At 34.1% G+C, this 22860-nt stretch overlaps 1 long non-coding RNA gene across 1 annotated transcript; it reads left to right on the plus strand.

Moving 5' to 3' along the window:
- Window positions 1-7591: 7591 nt before the first annotated feature.
- LOC134737175 (uncharacterized) lies at window positions 7592-22529 on the plus strand. Its single transcript, XR_010121821.1, has 4 exons — window positions 7592-7723; window positions 11080-11245; window positions 21992-22104; window positions 22214-22529. It is a non-coding gene; the product is annotated as an uncharacterized lncRNA (long non-coding RNA).
- The last annotated feature ends 331 nt before the right edge of the window (window positions 22530-22860 follow it).

Consider the following 22860-nt stretch of genomic DNA (forward strand, 5'->3'; position numbering starts at 1 on the left):
AATTTCTCTATTGGGTATTCTTCGAAAAATTATTTTACACATCTGTGACTCAGCCTCTTCAACTGTGAAATGGAAAGAGTAAGACTAACCTACCTCATTGCTTTGTTTGTAACATTAAGTGAGATGATATTCACAATGCAAGTAGTAAAATCCCTGGAAATTAAGTGTGAATAAATGGCAGGTGCTTTAGTTGTCACAGGTGTCAGTAGTAGAGCATATGAGTTACATACACCTGGGTCTAAATAGACCCTTGGAATGTCACATGCTGCACAGATGCATGAAGAGATTATTATAACATACCTTATGAAGTGAAATAATAGGAAAGTATACAGACTAACATCTGAAGATATGGGCAAGAGCTTCTGCTAATTACAAGAGTCAAAGTCAAAGCTTTTAGATGGAGGTAATCCCTCTGAGTCTTAGAAGATGAATAAGAAGCCCAATAGGAAGATCTGAGGAAACAAGCAAAATATCAACATGAAGAAAGAAAGAGAGGTAAGTCATCCCCTTTTTAGGGAGAGCTGTTAGTGATGCTGAAAAAATAAAATAAGAATCAGAATTTGAAGAATGTATATAATTATCACATATACAGAGCAATGAACTCATACTCATGCACTTTCCTAATTATGCACCTAATAACACCCAACCTGACTCAAGTAGCAAAGTTAACCATCTGGCCATCCTCCTATGATACGTTGTGTGCTGACTGACCATGTTATTGAAACAATAGAAGAAAGAGGTAAGGAATCATATTCTCTTCCAGAATTACGTCTGCTTCTTTGGAGGACCAGCTGGAGAAAGAAAAATAAGATTATCATTGCCCACCAGACTAGTTTATTTGTCTAGATCTGTGAAGTTGTTTTAGACAAAGAGGAGTTTCAGTAGTGGGGAATCACCAACTTTGTCTATAGAAATAAATTCTCTTTCACTGACACTCTCTGACTCTATAAATTCATCTAACCCTAAGAAATGTGTTTAATTATCAACCCTGACACTAGGCCCCTCAATTACACCATACACTTACATCTCTCAATCATTTGTTCCAGTTTATTGCAACAAAAATGAGAGCTGAGAGAGCAGGTGATGACACTGTAATTTCTGTGTTTAGATGACAAGGCTGGAGTGAGAAGACCACTTTATGCATTGTGAACGCTGCATTCACTCAATGTGGCATAAAGCAACATATTGAAAAAGAATCAGATGTATTTTTCTGTGCTATGTCCAAAAATACTCTTTACACCAGAGGCTAAGTGACATATTCTAATAGTGGAGCAAGAGATATTAGTATTAAGTGTGAATCAGAAGTTCAGAATGAATTTTTTAAAAATAGAATCTCACATTTAAGGATGCCGTGTGCTGAAGCTGTCCTTTAGTTACTGTCTAGCCCATGAAGATAGCAGTGGAAATGGGTCAGACTGGGGAGCTGGACAGGTTAGAGATATGACTCATAACAACTGAATGGAAATAATAATAAAATATCACAAAATAAACAAATCTTAATCATATCATATAATGTAAATTATGTAATAAGATTCTAATATTACAGAATATTAAATACTATCCCAAAAAGGATGCTAGAAGTAATGAGTAGATATCCAGGTTTGATGACTTATTAAAAGAGATGCTTATAAGGCTTAAAGTAAAGAGAGAAACGATATTCCAATGGAAAGAAGAAATGGCTTTCTGGCAGGCACTACGAAACACCAACGGGGGCACAAGGGAGACTGTCAATCATTTATTCATTCTTTCATTCACTCATTTAATAAGTGATTTTGGCATTCTTGATAATTCTTATTAATATAATTCTATGCTACTAGTGCCTGCAAGAAAAATTGGTGGACTATAACTAAAAGCTGGATTAGAATAAGGCACCATATCAATAAACAGGGCTACATGTTCTTGACATCCTTTATCCAAGCATTTCAGGACAACAAGGAAATGTAGAGATTATGTATATGTAAATATCACTGGGGAAATCATTTTATATATAGGATTGTCTTTCTGTCCCATTAATATTTGTGTATCTCAATATTGATTCAGTTTGTATAACATTTAAGAGCGTGGGCATTAGAGTCATGTCTCTGAAATTTAACATAAGCTCACTTTATCAAGTGTAGGATTGGCCTCTACTTGATATTTCTGTACAGATAGTCAATCTGATCTTCATCTTCACTCAAATGCATCTTCTACTAGTCTCTTCTTAATGAATAGAATCCTTGTTCAACAAGTTGTACACTATACCATTCTGATTCCCATTCTATGCAATATAGTTTCACTGACTTTCCTTTTGATTTTCAATGGGCCAGACTAGAACATTCTTGAATTGGAAGGCAATATTCGAAGACAGTTGGAACCTATATTTTATGGTTTAATAGTTATTTGGTCTTAAGCAAGTCACTTAAAATCCAGATACTTTAGGTTTCTGATCTGTATAAGGTTTACAATATTACTCTCCCATTAATTTGTTGTGAAGGTTAGCTAAGGGAAGTTTCTCAAGCTTTAGTGGGCATCAGAGTCACCTGCTCGTTAAAACAGAAATTCCTGGCCTGATCCCAAGAATTCATGATTCTGGATTTGAGCATAAAAATTTGCATTTCCAACAAGTTCTAAGGTGATACTAATGCTGCTAATTTGGAGCCCACTCTGTGGACATTGAGCTAAGGATAAAGAATTCAAGGAATTCTGATTAATCCCTACAAGACAGTAAGCACCCAAAGAGTGTCAGGTTTTTTTTTTGTTTGTTCTTACCTTTCCAATTTCAGGTTAAATATCAGTTCAACAAGTAGTCTTGTTATAAATCAAACCAGATCAGTCTTCCTTCCACAGTCCTTATTGCATTTTTGCATTTTAATACTATTTTATATAGTTTTCAAGGTTTTTAATAATTAGATGTAAATTATATATAATTTCTTATTTTATCAGTGAATTATTTCCTATCTCACTTGTTTCATAATGAAAAAGATACTGGTGTTTGCTTATAATTGTAAGTAAAAAAATTAGACACTCTTGTTCCCTGATTCTAACCTTCCTTTAAATTGATGCAAAACTTATATTTAGATGCCTATGTCCATATTCACTGAGAAGTGAGATGAGGAGGGTGACTTGGTATTTGAAGGCCCATGAATAAATACCATAAATCTTGGGGAGATTTGGAAGAGCATTCAATATATGTTCCAAAGTTCTAAGTACATTTGGAAAATTTTGCTCCTCTAAACCCCAATTTAGTGATTCTGAGTATACATCAGCATATTTACTCACAAATAATTCCTGAGCAAAAAAATTGCTTATTAGAATTATATTTTATACTTTTATATATTACATTGTTGTCAAATCCTTCTTTTGAGGGAAACAATATCTTGTTTAGAAACTCTAAAATCTTAGCAAATATAATTAAGAAAATATTACTTTGATTGCTTGTTCACATCTTCCTTTTCACCGATATCATGTTATCATAAACACAACTGATTTTGTATAATTGGCATATAAGTGCAGAATTATTAGACTCTCATGATTTGTCAATATTTTTTTCAATTTCTGACATTTTCTAAGTTGATATCATCTACTCTCTTAAAAAGAGTTTTATTCCTTTGCAGCCACACACTGTTTCATCCAAAGGTAACAAATTAATTATTTTTTCTGTTGTTGATCAGTTTTCAAGAACCATATCGAGTAATACTTGAAATAATAATAATACATTGTACAAAAAATAATCTTTATAAATTGGTTTTTCTTATTCTGTGAAGTCTTATATTGGCTGTCAAATGTTTTGAGCTAGAGGTTTCATATCTTTTTTTTTTGGAATACAAATTTTTTATTCCATATATATATATATATAGAGAGAGAGAGAGAGAGAGAGAGACATATATTCTTTTTTATTTTGAGAAAAATATTTCATATAAATTTATATATCACACTCTTATTGAGGTTTTTCTTATATATAGATGCATTATTTTATAAATGTCGATGGTGAACCACGAGCCAGAAAGGCCTATGCACTAATGAGTTTAGATTCAATGAGATTATTAGCAATGGGTTACAGTTCACCCTGGGTCAGGTAATTTAGAAGAAATCAAAGGAGAACTGAAAAAATTGGGTAGAGTTGACCACTTCTCTCCATAGATGGATGTATTTGTGTCTATAATGCAATCTGCATCCTAGAATGAAAATTAATTCTCAATGGAGAGAGACTGGAATGATCCTTGCTCCCAAGTGTGAAAACAATGTATTTTTTTCTAAAAAGTTATTTTTATTAATGTGGTTAGATCTCCAGTGAACAGTTGTATACATTAAAAATGACAACTTCTGCTCTAATGTTAATGGTTAGGTTTCATCTCTAACTTCAAGGTGCTTAGAAATCATCAGCTTCAGTGGATCACAAGGTCAGGAATTCAAGACCAGCCTGGACAATATGGTGAAACCCTATCTCTACTAAAAATACAAAAATTAGCCAGGCGTGGTGGCGCGTGCCTAGAGTCGCAGCTACTCAGGAGGCTGAGGCAGAGAATTGCTTGAACATGGGCAGTGGAGGTTGCAGTGAGCCAAGATGGCGCCACTGCACTCCAGCCTTGGTGACAGAGCGAGACTCTGTGTCCAAAAGAAAGAAAAAGAAAAAAAAAAAGAAATCATCTGTCTCATTCTTACAACATGTAAACACTGAGGAAACTTAACATCAAGGAATCTTCATGTCCTCCTCAGAGAAGTGAGTTTGCAAAGCAGACTGCTACTGTAAAGTCTGGAAAGACGGGCTAATCCAGTGAGTCACCACCAAAATCCATGATAGAGACCCACTAAAAGATTAAGATCTAATAATATGATAACACAACACTTCCTTTCCCACACACGTTACAACACCAACAAAAGGGTTCTAATATAAAAATAGTGGATTACAGCTGAAAAAGCTGCAAAACAGACTCCCTGAGGTTATGTGGAAAAGCCCAAAGTTAAGAGGGGATGCAAGAACAAGGACACTACAAAATTTTGAAGTCTCTGGCACATAAAGCTGTAGCAAACGTTAGATAGAAACAAAATTATACAAAAATGTAGATCACAAACGTAAACACAACACTAAAACCTAAAACTTCTAGAATAAAACTGTGATATTTTTGTTAGGCAACTATTTTCTTAAATATGGTCTGAAAATCGTAACTACAAAAGGGAAAATTACTAAACTGCATTTTATCAAAGTTTAAACCTTTCGTTTGCTAGTTACACATTTTAAGAATTCAAAAGCCAGATCCTAGATTGTTACAACATTTTTTTGAAATCTGTATTTAACAAAGGGCATCTATCTACAATATGATGCTTGTAAAACTATAACAAGACAGACACATAAAAAATGAGTAAACATTTTGAGTCAATGTATATCAACGGCCAACAGGCTCACAAAAAGTTGCTAAATATCTTTGGTCATTTGAGAAATGCAAATTAAAACTACAGTGTGTTATCACCGTATATCCAATAGAATATATACAAATGCTAACTGTTGAGCATATGGAGTATCTAAGACCCTCTTACACTACTAGTATGATTACAAAATTGTTTACCCTCTTTGGAAACAGCTTGCCAATTTCTTAAAAAGTTATGCATATATTTACCATATGATGCAGTCATGCCATTTCTGTTAATTTACCTAAAAAGAGAAAAAAGGATATATCCACACAAAGATTTTTATGTGAATGTATATGTCAATAATACTCTGGATAGCCAAGTAGTATAAAGAACTCAATTGTACATCAGCTTGGGGAAAAATAAAATACGGTATATCCCATGCAAAGTAATACAATAAAAAATGAACAAAGTAATAATGTGCCAAACAACAGAGATAAATCCCAGTATTGTCATGCTATGTAAAAGAAGCGAGAGACAAAACACTATACAAAATTGTAGTTCTATGAAATTGTAGAAAAGGCACAACTAAAGCAGCAGAAAGCAGATCAGTAGTGTCCTTGGTCATAGGTCAAGGGTAGAGAACAACTGCAAAAAGGCACAAGGAAATACCTTGGTTTGGTAGAAATATTCTAAAATCTATCTGTGCTTGTTGTGAAAAGGAAAAAGTAGGTCCTAAAATCCAGGAGCTGGCCTGGTTGCTATCAGCTGGGAATTGGTGTTGTTATGAGCTGGCTTGGCATAGAAAGCTAGTTCTTATTGTATTTCTGTTGAAGATAAGAATTTTTCACAGACCATTAACTTGAAATAAGATCCCTTTGTGACGATAATGGATCAAGACAAAAACAAGACCACTCTGTAATCATATCTGAACATGTACAAAATATTAACATTGTTGAAGACACAAAATTAACTAAACATTTCCCTGCCTTGACTAATAGGAGTGACTGCTCAATGATGCCCTTATCCTCATTCCTTTTGTTCCTCCAGTCAAATATTTCCTTCTGTTATTTAAGGTTAAACATGCCCAAGAATAAAACTACCTCTGCTTCCTGACAGCATCCAATCCAGAACAAAGCCCTGTTTTCTTAAAATCTACACAAAGTAACCTAGTGCAAACCAACTTCTATAATAAGAGCTTTTTAATACTCTGCTACCCAGACACGTCGTAATTCCACATAGCGTGTAAAATCCAACTTGTTCAACTATAGGTACATTCCTGGTGGTCTTTGCCTGGAGGTATTGACAGTTGCTCCTTTATAAACTTTTACCAAAACTCGGCTGACTATAATCTTTAAAATCAGAATTTAAAGTACATAAAGTAGCTTAAGATAGCTTTAAAAAAGCATATCGACTCATCTCCTTTGAATTAATTAGCCAAGGACTCCAAGACATTTTTTGATGGCACAGTCAACTTCTTAAAATATAGAGCCTAATTGGGATTTGGTTCCCATTAATTTAGCCTACTGTTAGAGGATTCCTCCACTTCGTCCCTATGCTCTCCTATATCCCAGTGATAATGCAATTGAGACAGCCAGGTGGGAGGGGGTCCCTGGCAAAACTCCAACCAGCCTGCGTGCTGGGGTGGAGCCTTGGGAAATTTATGCCCTTTGTGGCTGGGAGGAGCCTGGCCCCTCCTCTTCCTGTGTGAAACCAGGAATTCATATAGTGAGGAGGGAAGTGCTCTAGCAGGGATTCTGGCCTTGCTGACAGTCCCTGTTTCTTCCATTTCTTACTTTTCACCCAATAAAACCCTGTATTACTCACCATTCAAATTGTCTGTGAGCCTGAATTTCGTGGCTGTTGGACAAGGACCCCGTCTTTAGCAGAACTAAGGAAAAGTCCTATAACACAGTTTAATTTTAAAAATATGTCTATAATCTGTCTTCTGCTCTTCGATCATTCTATTCAATCTTTTTCACTTTCCCCTTATTTGTTCTTCCTTCACATGGGTTTGGTTTGTTGAATTCCATCTCCCCAAATAACACAATACAACACATGCTGATAAGCAAAAGCTCTGTTATTGTTTACTTGGATAACTCAAAGACTTTTAGTAGTGTCTCAGAGGGAGAAATACAAGATAAGAATTTTAGGGATTGAAAGTTTATTGTAAGACTTTTCTTTTAATTCAGGGGCTTGATTAAGGTTGAATAAGAATTATGATGTAACAATTTACTGTTGATGGACACAGCAAGGTGAGAATTTTGAGATTCAAACAGCAGGTAATACAAGCCGAAGTTTTCTTTCTATGGAAGAGTTGATGCGCCTTTTAAGAAGTGAACAACCAAGTTATTTGCCTGGAAAAGTCTCCTGAAATACTGAAGTTATGCTTAAGAAAGTAAAAGAATGAAGTCTTAGTATAGGTAGCATAGTTGTGTATGGGAATAGATAGTTTCAGTTCTCAAAGGTCAAACTGTATATGTGTTGGGTGAATAGAGTGGATAGTTTCTGTTTGCTGATTATAATTGGTATATATTTTTCCACCATTAGTTTCTCTTTACTACAATCACTGTGTTTATTGAAAACTTACTAATATTTCCTACAGTTGTAGTTTTCTTATGACATCCATGAGCTGGCAATGACTCACTGTGGCTAATTTTTTTTTTTTTTCAAATGAAACTCTTCATCTTAACTTTACTGCATATCAGAAACTGACAATAAATTAGACACCATTGAATCCTAATTCCTTGGCTAATCTTTCTATTCTTACCATTTTTTGTAAGGGGCATTGCCTTCCCAATATCCCTAATACATCTTTAATAATTGTGTTTCTCACCTCTTGTTTCTCTGTAATCTTTTGTCTTTATATTCACATTTAGTGTGTTTATTTTCATGATTGAATATGTTTTACATTCAATCTGCAGAAAAATTCTATATATTTGGAGGATTTCTATAAACTTCTTATCCTAGCATAAGTTTTTTCAAATATTCTTGTAAGAAAAGCAGCCTTAACCAGTATAAAAGTCACTTTCCTTTTAAGTTACACTCCTCTCAAAACAGATGATATATTGCCTTTCACCCCCACCAAGAAATGCAGTTTAAGATTTTACTACTCAAGCCTCAGTATAATATGATTGCCAGCAGCATTAACTTAACTTGGAAATTTGTTAGAAATGCGGAATCTCAGACTTCACCCCAGATCTATAGAATCAGAGTCCGTATTTTAACAAGCCTCTCAGGTAATTTATATGCACATTAAAGCGTAGGAAGCACCAGCTCAAATTATTTGCAACATGTCTGAGGCAGTCTGCCTAACTGCATTAATAGTGAATTGGAATTAAATCCCCTTTATGAATTAGTAATTTGCTCCAGGCACAATCACTTCTCTGTATGCTTCTGTTCACTTTTCAAAACACAGTGCCCATCTGGAATTTTCACTGTTTCAAACTTAGCAAAGATCTTATCCACCTGTGGTCACATGAGGTAAGGAAAGGACTTAGAAAGTGCTTCAACTCAGGTGGGCCTTAACTTCAAGGCTATATTCATTTTTCAGAAAAAAAAAATTTAATTTGACTGACATAAATTCATGAGAATGCTAGAAACCTCTGTTATTTTAATTTTAATAAACGTTATTAAATGAGGAACCTCTGTCAGGAAAAATCTTCTTTAAAAATGGAAATTTCAATTGAGATTTGAAATATAAATATGAATTACTCAGATGAAATAATCTGTGAGAGACATCAGAACAGCATATTAGGCATAAAAAGAAACAGGACATGAAATTGTTGAAGTGTGAAGACTTGAAAGAATATGTAGTAGAATCTGATGCTTCCAAAAAAACTGATAAATATTGGTTGTCTCTTAAATTCATGTGAAATTATTTGTCCTGTATTCTAAGAGAAACACAAGCAATGTCTGCAATTAGAATGCTATTGTGTCAGACCAGAGTAGTGACAAATTTTGTCGGGAATATATGAATTGTAGATTCAAGAAGCAGCCTATTAATTATAGAATTATTTAGAAAGTGGATTCATTAGGACTTTTTGATTGAAAAATATAAAAAGAGAAGTAAAAGGACATAATAATTGTTGCTACATTTCTAATTTAACACAGCAAGTATAGAGTTTTCCTGTCCTCAACAAGACAACACAGGAGAAAAAAACAAAACTGAAGGAAAAGGATAAGTTCTGGTTTAGATATTCTGATTTCCATGTGAATATAAGACTTTCAGGCAAACTATACTACTTATTCTCTCTCTGTCTCTCTGTCTCTCTCTCTCTCTCTCTCTCACACATACACACACACACACGAATGCATAAAATTTAACAGGTTGCTATTCTGTTGAGAAATATATTTGCAAAAGAATATCATTGGGGGGATCTTAAATTGCATTTTACACAATATTTTGGGGGAGCAGAATGGGGATAGGATGGACAGGTGGGAAGATGGATTGGAAGACTTTTTAGGCTATCTGGGAATTTGGAGGTTGTAGCTTAAAAAATGTTATCTGAGTATCAGTGCAAAAGAAGAGGAAGGGATCAGATAATATTTATTATTATTAAATGAGGGAATAAACATGAGTGGAAAAATCCAGGATCGTGCCTGTGGTATGATAGGAACCACCACTATAAATCTTCCATTCTGAGCACCTAAAGATGTGTCTGCTTATTCTCTACCCTCAGATAAAGTTAGTAAACATCTGAATGATTGTGGAGAGGAGCTTGGATGGGTCCTCAAATCTCAATTTTCCATAATTTCGGTTCCAAATAAACCTTGGACTATATTTTAAACCTTCAAGCTAATAACTTACTTAATCATCACATTATGATTATTCATTTTCCACTCACTTTTACCCATTTTATTTACTTCCTTTGCCCTCTATATTTTGATTTATTTATCAACTATTCTCACATTCTTACCCTTTGCTATTACCTTTTAGGATATAAAAAGCTCAGATATTTCCTACTACAAAAAGGAATTTCCTATATACATTCAAACAATAGATACATGCTTCTCTCACTCTAAGGTTTGGTAGGTTCAGCTACAATTGGAATTTCTTCTGGTTCAAAGTGACTACTCCTAACCACAATCCATAGAATCTCTGTATTTCCATGCTTAGAACTCTCTCAAAGGTCATGAAATGTGTCCCAATCTTCATATACAATCATGTTAGAACCATTTACTATTTATTTTAAAAAATGGGTAAATACAGAAAGGGTTGCAGGGTCATTTGGCAAAATAAGATATCTTGAAGACAGGATATGATACCCCAGAAATATTAAGAAACACATAACAAATCTGGTATCTATCTACATCTCATATACATTATTGAAAACATCTCAGAAACAGTTCTAGAAATTAATGCTAGGTGAAGTGATTTTGAAGATTTATGTTCCCAATTCTATGGTCACGTGTTAACATGTAAAGAGAATATTCATCATAGGAGAAAATATAGTGCAATGAAAGAACTTTGTGGAATTGTTGAGACATATGTCCACGTTTCTGCGTGGTTAGGGTTTTCTGAGCAAATAAACTGAGAGAAGACTGGAAGGGCAACTCTGGAGATTAAAACTGAATAGCAACCCTCAGAGAGCAAGAGAGCTTCGGCAAAATTCAGAGTATTCAGCTCCCCTTAGAGCTATGTTTCATGTTATGAAGGGAGTTACAACTCAGAGACATTCCTTTAAATTCCTCTTCTCTCCCCACAGAAGATTTACTTATCTTAGGGAAATATGGTTTCTCTTCTTTTTTCAGGAGAAGAGAAAGGAAGCTGCAGTCCCTGTATAACTCCTAAATTTTTAATTTAGGATTCCTCTTCTTTCGCGCAACAATCTTTCTGCCTGCACAGATCCATGTGGCACTCATCTCATCATTCTGAGGGAAGAATAATGCATGGGGAATGTTGCATGTGGTTATTTCTGTAAGTATAGTAATCATAGTGTGCCTTTAATTCTGAAATCTTATGTTTGCTTTCAGGATAAAATAAATAAGTAAAAATATCAGAAACTTATCAATCTTAAGACATCAGCTGGCCCCTCCCTGCACTTCATTGTCCTGAGATGGCAGAGGAGACAGAACACCAAACCTAGCTCTGTCTTTTCAGACTTTATTTTCAGCAGTTTACATTGATTGGTAACTGGTGTTTTGCCAGGTCCTGGAATAAGCTAAGCAACTGCATCACAGGGCAAAATGACTCAGGCTTCTTTAAATAGTGAATTGATCTGCATATAAATATAAAGAAAAATACAATAAGAGAGGGGGAAATCTATCTCATTGGGTTATTATGGGTAGATAACCCTCTTTATTGCTGTTTATTTTTAACAAACACATACTTTGTGCTATGTTCAAAGCATTTTTACAAGCTCTTTTCAAGTATAAATGCATTGAATATGTACAGAAGTGCTATTAGGTTGATTTTTAAAAATTATTTTCATTTACTGACAAGAAAATGTACCTTCAGAGGGCCTTACTCTCTTGTCCCTTATGCCATTTTTAAGTGGCAGAGCATGATTTTAAACCAGGTTTTCTGGCTGTAGAATCCACACTTCTCTCTGCTTCAAGATGCTCCCTTGTGGTTGCTTAACTGTATTGTTTTAGAGTCTTGACTTTTATGGGGACTTCCCTACAGTTTCAACTAAAAATATTCTATGTATTATTGGTGTGAAGTTTAGTTCTTATACTTAAGAAGGTTAAATTCTGGCTATTAATATTCTTAGAGATTTTTGTCTCTAAACAATTTAAAGATTGCTATTAAAAGAATATATCATACTAAAATACGTTTGTTCCTTATACTTCTTTTTTCATAAAATAAAAAAGTAGCACTTAATGTTGAAAATACGTAAAGCTCAAGAAGAATGGAGGATAAATCTAAGGATACAGAAACCTGTTCAAGAAAAAATATTTTCTGGCTGGGCGCGGTGTCTCACGCCTGTCATCCCATCACTTTGGTCGGCCAAGGGGGTCAGATCACCTGAGAACAGGAGTTCTAGACCAGACTGGTCAACATAGTGAAACCCTGTCCCTACTAAAAATACAAAAATTAGCCAGATGTGATGGCACGCGCCTGCAGTCCTCGCTACTCAGGAGACTGAGGCAGAAGAATCGCTTGAACCTGGGGAGCAGAGGTTGCAATGAACCAAGATCGCATCAGTACACTCCAGCCTGGGCGACAGAGCAAGACTTCGTCTCAAAAAAAAGAAAAAAAGAAATATTTTCCGACGCATTTACTGTGTTCTATAAATTTCTTAGATTTATTCATCTCAATTCAGACATCCCAAATTCTTATTATATGTCCCAGACTGATTCAGTTACAGTGACCATTTGCTTTTATTATTATAACTAGGACACGTTTGAGAGTGTAAAGGTATGTGATTAACAATCATGCTTTGATAACAGGCATGAACAAGATAATCTTGCTAAATCTGGGAGTCTCTTGGTCAAACTGTGACTTACGGTTAAGCTGGTGAAGTATCCTTGGGTCTGGAGTCTTAGGAGATCTATGAGTCTTCGAAGTGGCCCCAATAATATGATGGAGTAAAAATGTCCTCCCGTGATGATACAGGAGTTCTGAAGACATTGGGAGAGTATTTCTTAATGTAGAACATGCATTGCAAAACCCATTAGCACTTTTTACATTTTTTCCAGAAAAGGAATTCAGAACTGAAATACCATTTTATTTATTCCAGTGACTTTAGGGCATTATGATAGTAGTGAATACTGCTTACTTGCCTTTTCAGTTTGAGATTTAACAACCTCCCATACCCCAAGCATACTGGGAGTGTATGGAAGGACGCTAATTCTAATATACATAATGAAACATCACAAACTGTAGTCACACATCTTTATCACTGCAAGCCTTACTTGCATTTGGAACACTAAAAAAATTTAGAATTTTTTTTTATTATACTTTAAGTTTTAGGGTACATGTGCACAATGTGCAGGTTAGTTACATATGTATACATGTGCCATGTTGGTGTGCTGCACCCAGTAACTCGTCATTTAGCATTAGGTATATCTCCAAATGTTATCCCTCCCCACTCCCCCCACACCCCCACCCCCCACCCCACAACAGGCCCCGGTGTGTGATGTTACCCTCCCTGTAAGAAATGGAAATATTTGGAATTCACTTTCCTCTCATGGTGATGAAAAAATATCTTAGTTATCACATGAAATCACTAAGGAAGTAGGGAAATGAAAAGCCAATACATATAATTAATTATGTTATACTAACTGTGAAAGGCTTTTGCTCTGCATCCAACATAAAGAGCCTAAATAGCAATTCCTCAAAGAATCAAACAGACTTGTAAATAAATTATCTGCCTTCTAGAATAATATATCCAACAATCTTTAAAGTAATACAACAGAATCTGAGACTCATGTCAACAATATACAATTAGCATTTTAGATAAAACAATAAAAAATTACAAGGCATGTACAAAAGAAGAAAATGTGACAAATATTTTATTTCTAGGAAACAAAAAGAAATGACAGATGTAATGGAAGTCATAGGAAATAATCTTAAAAAGGTTATAACTATTTTACAAATGTTCAACTATTCAAAGGAAAACATGAATATAATAATGAAACAAATGGACAATCAAATAGCAATTCTAGATATTAAAATTAATAGCTAAAGTAAAATTTCTGTGAATGGGATCGACAGCAAATTAAGGCAGAAGAAATAAAATTATTGACATTGAAAACAGAAAACAAAGACTATCCAAAATGAAACAGAGGGAAACAATAGATAATGAATAGAGTCATAACAATTCTAAAATTACTGGATGTTTTCGAAATATGATAAACACTACAAAACTACTGTTTAAAGATGAACAGATCTAAGCAGAATACAGAAGTGCCCTCTTATCTGCAAGGGATACATTCTAAGACTCTCAGTGGATGCCCGAAACCACAGATAGTACCAAACCCCATATATACTGTGTTTTGTTTTGTACTTATTGCACATACATATAATAAAGTTCATTTTATTAATTAGGCACAGTAAGAGATTAATAATAGTCACTAATACAATAAAACTATTGTAACAATATACTATAATAGAATTTCTGTGAATGTGGTCACTCTCTCTCAAAATATCTTACTATACTTTACTTACCTCTTTTTGGACTGCTGTTGGCTTCAGGTAACCAGAATCACACAATCAAAACTGCAGATAAGAGGGAACTACTGTAATCACCTCTTTCTCTCTCTCTCTTACACACACACACATAGACACACACACACACACACACACACACACACAAGATGTATCATTAGGTGATAAGAAAACAGCTATAAAGAGAATAACATAAAAATCACCAAGGAAGTGGGGAGAGACATTATAAAAAGAAGAATGATAAAAATTAATGATAGCAGAATGAATGCATAATCTGTGCAAATTACATGACTGTTAAGCAGCTTTATGACACAAGAAAAAAGTATGCTAAACTAAATTTTTTATTCAAGGAAAAATACACTTTTTAAAAAGGTGGAATTTAAAGACAATTATATTTGACAGTATGCATTACTAGCAAACTTGTACTATAACACAAGATAAATATTTTAGATCAAATAAAAATGGTAACAGATAGCAATGTGGATTTACCTAAATAAACGAAATTAGAAATTGAAAACATGTAGGAAAAAATAAAAGATATTATCTTATTTTTTATTTACTTTATTTTTAAGATTTTATCATATTTTTGTGAAATAAAATTTTATCTTATTTCTTCGATAGTTTACAGCAAAATATTATTACTGTATTGCATTGTGGTATGTATAATATATAGAAAAGTAAAAGGTATAATTATAATAGCAAAAAGGATTACGGGGAGAAATGGAAATACATAGTTCTAAAGGTCTTAAAAATATATTAATCTATAAAATGATATTTAAGACGTAAAAAAGTTTTAAAAATATACTGTAAATTTATTGTTTTATTAAGTAATAATAGATATCTAACTAGAAGTGATAAAGTGGAATGCTGAAAAGTTCTCTATTATTTAAAAGAAACTAGAAAACAAAGAGGGAAAGGATTTAATGATTACAAAATAATTAGCAAAATGGAAGAACTAAGCCCAACCATATTAATAATTGAATATAAAAAGGCTAAGCATACCAATTTAAATAAATAGATTGTAAGACTGCATAAAAAAGCAAGATCCAACTATATGCTGTCAACGTGAAAGTCATTTAAATATAAGAATAAAATATATCTTGTATAGATATAATTTACAGATTGTATAGATTAAATATTTGTATAGATTGTATAGATTAAAATTAATATGATAGGAAGAGCTATATTATGCAAATCACAGACATAAAAAACTGAAGTGCTTATGTTACAATGAGACCAAGTAAACTTCCAAACATGAAATCTTACCAGAAATAGAAATTTCATGGGTAAATTCATCAACAGGAAATAACAACGACAAAGATGAAAGAGCTTTAAAATACTTACACAAATCTTGACAAAGCTAAGAAGAGAACAGATAAATCCAAAATTACAGGTGGAGATTTCAACACTTACGTTTTAGTAATTGACAGTAGACACAAAATCAAAAAAGATATGAGACTTGAACAACAGTGTCCACCAATAACACTTTTTATATTTACAGAACACCACACACACATACACACAAAGAAACTGCAGAGTATACATCTTTTTCAAGTTCAAACGGATATTCACCAAGATAGATTATATATTGGACAATAAAACAACCCTTAATATACTTAAGAGGACTGAAATTACGTAGCATATGTTATCTTTCGTCACTGGATTTAAATTAGATACCAATAATGGAAAGGTATCTGGAATAGTCCAAATGATTAAAATTAAGCAGTGGATTTTATGTAAATTATGGGTAGAAATTTGAGAATAAGTAAATAAAATACAATATATCAAAATATGTGAGACACAACTAAAGCAATTGTTGAGGACATTTGGGACCTTTAAATGTTTATATTAGAAAAGAAGAAAAGTTAAAAATCACTTAACTAAGGTTCTACCTTAAGAAGTTAGAAAAAGGACAGCAACATAAACTCAAAGTGAATATATAGCAAGAAATACTAAAAATAATTGTGAAACCAATGAAAAAGAAAATGTAAAACATAACATAGTATCAGTAAAACCAAAAGTAGTTTATTTGAAAAGATCAAGATGATAAATGTTTATACCAATCAAGAAGAAATAGACATAAATTAACATATTGGAATAAGAGAGGAAACATTAATACATATCCTACACCTGGGGTCACCAACCCCTGGACCAGGGACTGGTATTGGTCCATGGCCTGTTAGGAACCAGGCCGCACAACACGAGATGAGCAGCGGGAGGGTGAGCATTTCTGCTTGAGCTCCACCTCCTGTTAGATCAGCTGTATCACTAGATTCTCATAGGAAAGTGAACTCTATTGCGAACTGCACATGTGAAGGATCTAGGTTGCATGCTCCTTATAAGAATCTAATGCTGGCTGGGCACAGTGGCTCATGCCTGTAATCCCAGCACTTTGGGAGGCTGAGGCGGGTGGATCACAAGGTCAAGATATCGCCTGGCCAACATGGTGAAACCCCGTCTCTACTAAAAATACAAAAATTAGCTGGGCGTAGTGGTGCGCACATGTAGTCCCAGCTACTCAGGAGGCTGAGGCAGGAGAATCGTTTGAACCAGGGAGGCAGAGGTTGTAGTGAGCCTAGATCACGCCACTGCACTCCAGCCTGGTGACGGAGTGAGATTCCGTCAAAGAAAAAAAAAAAGAAAGAAAAGAGAAAAGGATCTAATGCGCTGAGGTGAAACAGTTTCATCCCATCCCAAAACTATCCTCACTTCCCATCCGTGGAAAAATTGTCTTCACGGAAACTGGTCCCTGGTGCCAAAAAGTTTGGGGACTGCTGTCCTACACAATTTAATAGAAAGAAAAATGTTATGTCAATAAATTCAACAACTTAGGTAAATGTGTCAAATAGTTTAAATAACCTATTTAAACTGAATCAAGGAAAAAGAAAATCGGAATAGCCGCATGCTAAAAGACATTGAATTCAGAATTAAATATTCCCACTGTATTTTTCTATCTTTGCTGTAACAAATTACTACAAACTTAGTGGCTTAAAACAGTACCCACTTATTATCTGACAGTTCTACAGTTCAGAAGTCCACTTGTACTCTCTTTGGGTCTCACAATACCTAAATCAAGGTGTCAACTGACTAAGTTCTTGTCTGGAGACTCTGGGGAACAATCAATCGCATTGTGTGTGCATTTAGTTTGTTGGTAGAATTTTGTTCTGTGGCATTGTAGGACTGAAGTTCCTGTTTCCTTGCTAGATGTCAGTGAGAGGTCATTCTCAGTTTTCACCGATCAGTGAGAGGTCATTCTCACCCACATTCTTTGACTTGTGGTCCCCTCCATCTTCAAAGTCAGCATGGAAATATAAAATCCTTCTCATACTTTGAATCTCCCTGACTTCCTTTTATACAGCTGCTTTCTGCTTTTAAAGGTTCGTGTGATTGTATCAGACTCACCCTAATAAAAAGGTAAACTCTTTAGTCACCTTAATAAGATCTATAAAGTCCTTTGTGTTATTTAATGTAACATATTCACAGGAGTAACACCAGAGGATAGAGGACACTGTTTTGACTCCCACATCCACAAAGAAAAGAAAATTATAGGTCCAGATGGCTTAAAGACATCTTTATGCTTCCGATATGTGCATTTAGGAAAGGAGCCTCTGATGGGCTCTGATAACCTGTGAAAGGGGCACCTAGTGTCCCAAGACAGCCTCTTTAGATGTGTCAGATAGAGCATGAAGAAATATAGGTGAAAGCCTTGGCAGGAAAACAAAAAATGCTTAGAGACATTAGCTGCTCCAAGTGAAGAAGTTTCTTGAATGACAATGTCAATTAAGATTTGTCCTGCAGGCTATGGAAATCCACCATAGGATATAGACTTTCCAGAGTACTATGGGATTGCAAAGAAGGAGAGAGTGATGAATCCAAGATAAAGCCAGTGAGATCATTCATTGATAAGATAATTGAATTTATTACTTCAAGATGGGAAAATATTGCCAGATCAAAGTTGGAGAAATAACTGGTTTTTGAGGAGGAGTCTATCTTAGTGAATTACAAAACAAATTAAATAAACTTTGGTTATTATTTGAAGTTAAACAAATGCACCAGATTGCCTTATTCAGACCAAAACATATCCAGTTTGAAGACTGTGAAAAAGTTGCTTTCAGTATTTTCTTTGTAAAGAGGGATCATGTATTAAGACCTTTTACAGACATATTTCCAAAGAACATCGAAAAATTTTGTTGATTTCATTCCATGTTTACCACACAGTTTTCTTATTTTTTTTCTTTTGGATTTTCTACGTACACTGGTAACAGGAAAGGTGTGTTTGTTTAGCAAGGATGTGTTATGTTTCCTTGAAAGTAGAAATGGTAGCATCCCGTCAACAAATGTCGTTCCTCACAATGTCTATTGTGCTTATTGGGATCAATTTAGTTTCTGTAAATCATAGTGGAATATAGTCTGCTATTTATCTTCTAAAAAGCTTAGAGTTTTAAATTTAACACATAAATATATGATCAAATTTAATATTATAGGTGGTATAAAGTAAAGATCGAGGCTAATTTATTTTCCATACAGATTATCAGTTGTTCCAAATCTATTTGTAAAAAAGACTTTTTTTCCTATTAAATTACCTTGTGTTTTTGTTAAAAATAAACTGACCACAGGTAGGATAATTTTTGTTATTCTTTTTCATTAATCTAAATTTCTATATTATAACACTCTGCCTAATTAACTATTTCTTTATTGTAAGTTTTGAAAGTAGAAGTCCTCCAACTCTGTTTTCTTATTTCTAAAACTGAATTAGCTTTCTAGATCTTTTACAATACCATATAAATTTTTGAATCAGCTTGGCAATTCCTAAAAAAGATCCATGTATATTTTTCAGTTTCTCAGTCAAAATTAATATCTATCGCTCCTGTAATCTCTGCTGAATTATGGTTTTTACCTCTATCGTAACACTTAAATTTCTATATAAAGTATGTAGTGTTTCCTATTTTTACTGTCTTCTAAAAATTGTATTGTACGTAGTTGGTCCCAAAAAAGAGTTAGATCACATCCATCTTCATTAAAATAGCATGAAGCTATTCTTAACAAAGAGAAAAAAGTTTTAGTATGTTTCTTACTTTGCTGTGCATTGTAATTCTTAAACAATTTTTTTTAACAATTTGAGACTTTACAATTATTTCAAATATAAGCAAACTAGAGTAATGGTAATTTTGGAATATGGTTCTAAAATATATCTAGTATACGTTTTACATTATGATTTCACTCATGTAATTCAATGTATTTCCGCTGTGATTATTTTAGCCACTTACTCACCGATCTTCAATACACGCAGTCTCAGCACTACCACCATCTGTTACTACCACTACCACCTCTCAATCACATTTCTTCACACATTCCCCTTGGCAACACTGTATATTGACCTAAAGTACTTAACTCTTTTATTTTTTTGTCTGCCAGGAAGGCCTCTTTTTAATTGTAAACTATCTCACACATCATCTCTAACAGTCTGAGATTAATTTCCTACAATAATTACAGAGAATGATTTGTAGTCAGGGCCTGCAAAAAAAAAAAAAAAATGTGTCTAGAAACCAGTTCCAAAAACTAGTTGTTTCAGAAGGCCTCTAACAGTTCCTAAATGTTCCCGACCTTAATATAATATTTTCCCTTCCAGACACCATGGCAATATGTTTTCTTGAAATGAAGCTAAGGACTCGGAAATTGAAAGTAATCCTCATGCTTTTAGATAATGCTTTTTGATAACCACCTCAGGAATAATATCAAAGTAACACGTGAACAAAAAGGGCTGGTTCAGGTGACCACAGAGTCAGTGAGTGCCTCTTTTAGGGATGGATGGGTCCTGATTCTAAACTTTTCCTTTCATTTCTTTACCCAAACGCTGCTTTCCTTATTTCTTGCCTCAAAGCTACACCTGGGTAGGAAGTGCACACTTAAAATTCCAGCCTCATTCCTGTCACTCATGAGCTAATATAACCACCCAGAGAACACCACAAGCCTCTCAGTGTGGGTTTCACAGTGCTGGCCTTCACAGAAATGTACTTTTCCTTACTAGAATATCTCCCTTCCCTTCCTTGACTATTCCTGAGGGATACCAAAAGTTCCAAAATTCAGTTTTGAACCTCTTTCCACTGTCTTTACTGTGAAAACTGTAGGCCATTCTCATATGCAATTCAACTAACCATGATGAATCTCCCAAGCTAGACAATCAATAAGCACTTCCTGTCTTCACGTCTCTTCTCTACTACAACTATTTTGTCTTTGTTAGTTCCAGCCCCTCTTCTCCTAAATATGCTTAAATGTCTCCTGATTCACACAAATGTTCTCCCTTGATCCTGTATCCAATTTTAGTCTGAAGCCTCTCATTTCCTTCCTAGATAAGGTTATGGAGTGCATAGTTGCCATTTCTACTTTAACAATTAACATTTGCTTCTCATATGTCATGAAATATTTCAAAGAAAAAAGGATCTGAATCTAATATAATGTGGCTCCAGATTTAACTTTGACAAATATTATCAAATATTGTATCTTTAATAATACATTTTTAAATATATATTTTTCAGGAGAAATTTAATATTTATGTATATAAATGACCATAGTTTTCTTCATCTGCAAGACAATCTTCTCCGATCCAAATTTCCTCTTTTCTAATCCAGATACAATCATGGATTTAGTATTTTTTTCTTTGCAATCTATCATTCTATATCTGGTGATATAGAAGCTTTTTGGCCGGGCGTGGCGGCTCACTTGTGTAATTGCAGCACTTTGGGAGGCTGAGGCCGGTGGATCATTTGAGGCTGAGAGCTCAAGACCAGACTGGCCAACATGAAAAAACCCTGTGTCTACTAAAAATACAAAAATTAGTCAAGCATGGTGGTGCACACCTGTAGTCCCAGCTATGTGAGAAGCTGAGGCACAAGCATCTCTTAAACCTGGGAGGCGGAGGTTGCAGTGAGCCAAGATCATGCCATTGCACTCCAGCTTGGGTGACAGAGCAAGGATCTGCCTCAAAATCAGAGCGAAACAAAAACATCAAAAAACAAAAAACATGAAAGATGAACTGTTCAACAACTTTCAGTAAAGTTACTATAACACCAAAACCAAACTATAAAAGACAGTAAAAGGAAATACATTATAGAATATTACTTATAAAAAAGTTTTCAAAAATCTTAAAATGCTAGCAAATTTATTTGATTTTTAAATGTTTTATATAAAATAGCTATTTACATAAACTATATGTAATATATTTGTTTTTAATTCAATTCTGAATCCTTAAATTCTTCACAAATTTACACTTTTTCTTTAATATTATTTTAAACATATATATTATTGTGGAAATATATTTGTTGATTTTGATTGCTACAATTTAGTACATGCATTATAAACTAATTGTATTTATCTTTTTCACTAGTGAGAAACAGGTGGATTACTTCCAACTGTTGTTGTTACTCATAGTGTCTGTACCTATATTCACACATAAAAAAATGGGAATGCTGAAAATGATCCTGGGATTATGTAAGTTAAAATGTGTCTCTTACTGACAAATTCTAAGAAACCTATATTTACCTTTTATTTCAGATTTCTCTCAAGTGCACATTATCCATCAAGAAGATTTAAATCATTTTGAAATATTAATATAATGATCAAAAATTAACTTTTATCAGTTTGAGACATTACATGTTATTAGGTAGGTTATTGTAATAACTATTACTATAATTAATATAGGCGAATTTGTTTTGCCACAACTCTTAAAATGAGATCTAGAATTAGAAATTACTTTTTTCCTTACATCTTGGGCAGAACTCACAGAAAACAATAAAGCAGGAGAGAAAAGAGGATGGCAGTTTACCCAGGAAACATAGGTTGTGCAAAGCTTTGCAATAATACTCTTAATTCAGAGCAATGAAGAACAGAATGCTGTCTTCCCATAATGATGGCATTCAATTATCACTAGACTTACAAAACTGCAGAAAATTTCTCAAGAACCAGTAAGGATCAGACAGAGCCAATGACAATACTGAAGAAGCTTGCCAGTGGAGAATGAAAGCTCAATTACACAAATTACCTTGTTGAACCAGTGCCAGAAATAAAATGTGATGAAGAACAAACTCATTAATTATGAGTTTGGACCAGACAAAACTGAGAATAAGGTGGGAATTCCTTCATAATCTGTCCCTACTTAGTTGCACCATAAACATAAATGTCATAAGAGGCAAAAGAGTGGTAAAAAGCTCATTAACACTGAGATTATTCTTGTTAATTCATCTGAATGAGACCTTAACATACAAAATAACTTGAATTACAGAAAATGTTGAAAAGTTGTATTTCTTGCACATCTAAGATTGAGAGGGAGATATATGTGTGAATTGTCATGAAAGGCCATCTTCAAGATGTCATCACAATCAATCTATAGATTAAGGTCAGCCAATACAATGTTCCAACCTGAG

The sequence above is a fragment of the Symphalangus syndactylus genome, chromosome 7 (genome assembly GCF_028878055.3).
Source record: "Symphalangus syndactylus isolate Jambi chromosome 7, NHGRI_mSymSyn1-v2.1_pri, whole genome shotgun sequence".
NCBI lineage: Eukaryota > Metazoa > Chordata > Mammalia > Primates > Hylobatidae > Symphalangus > Symphalangus syndactylus.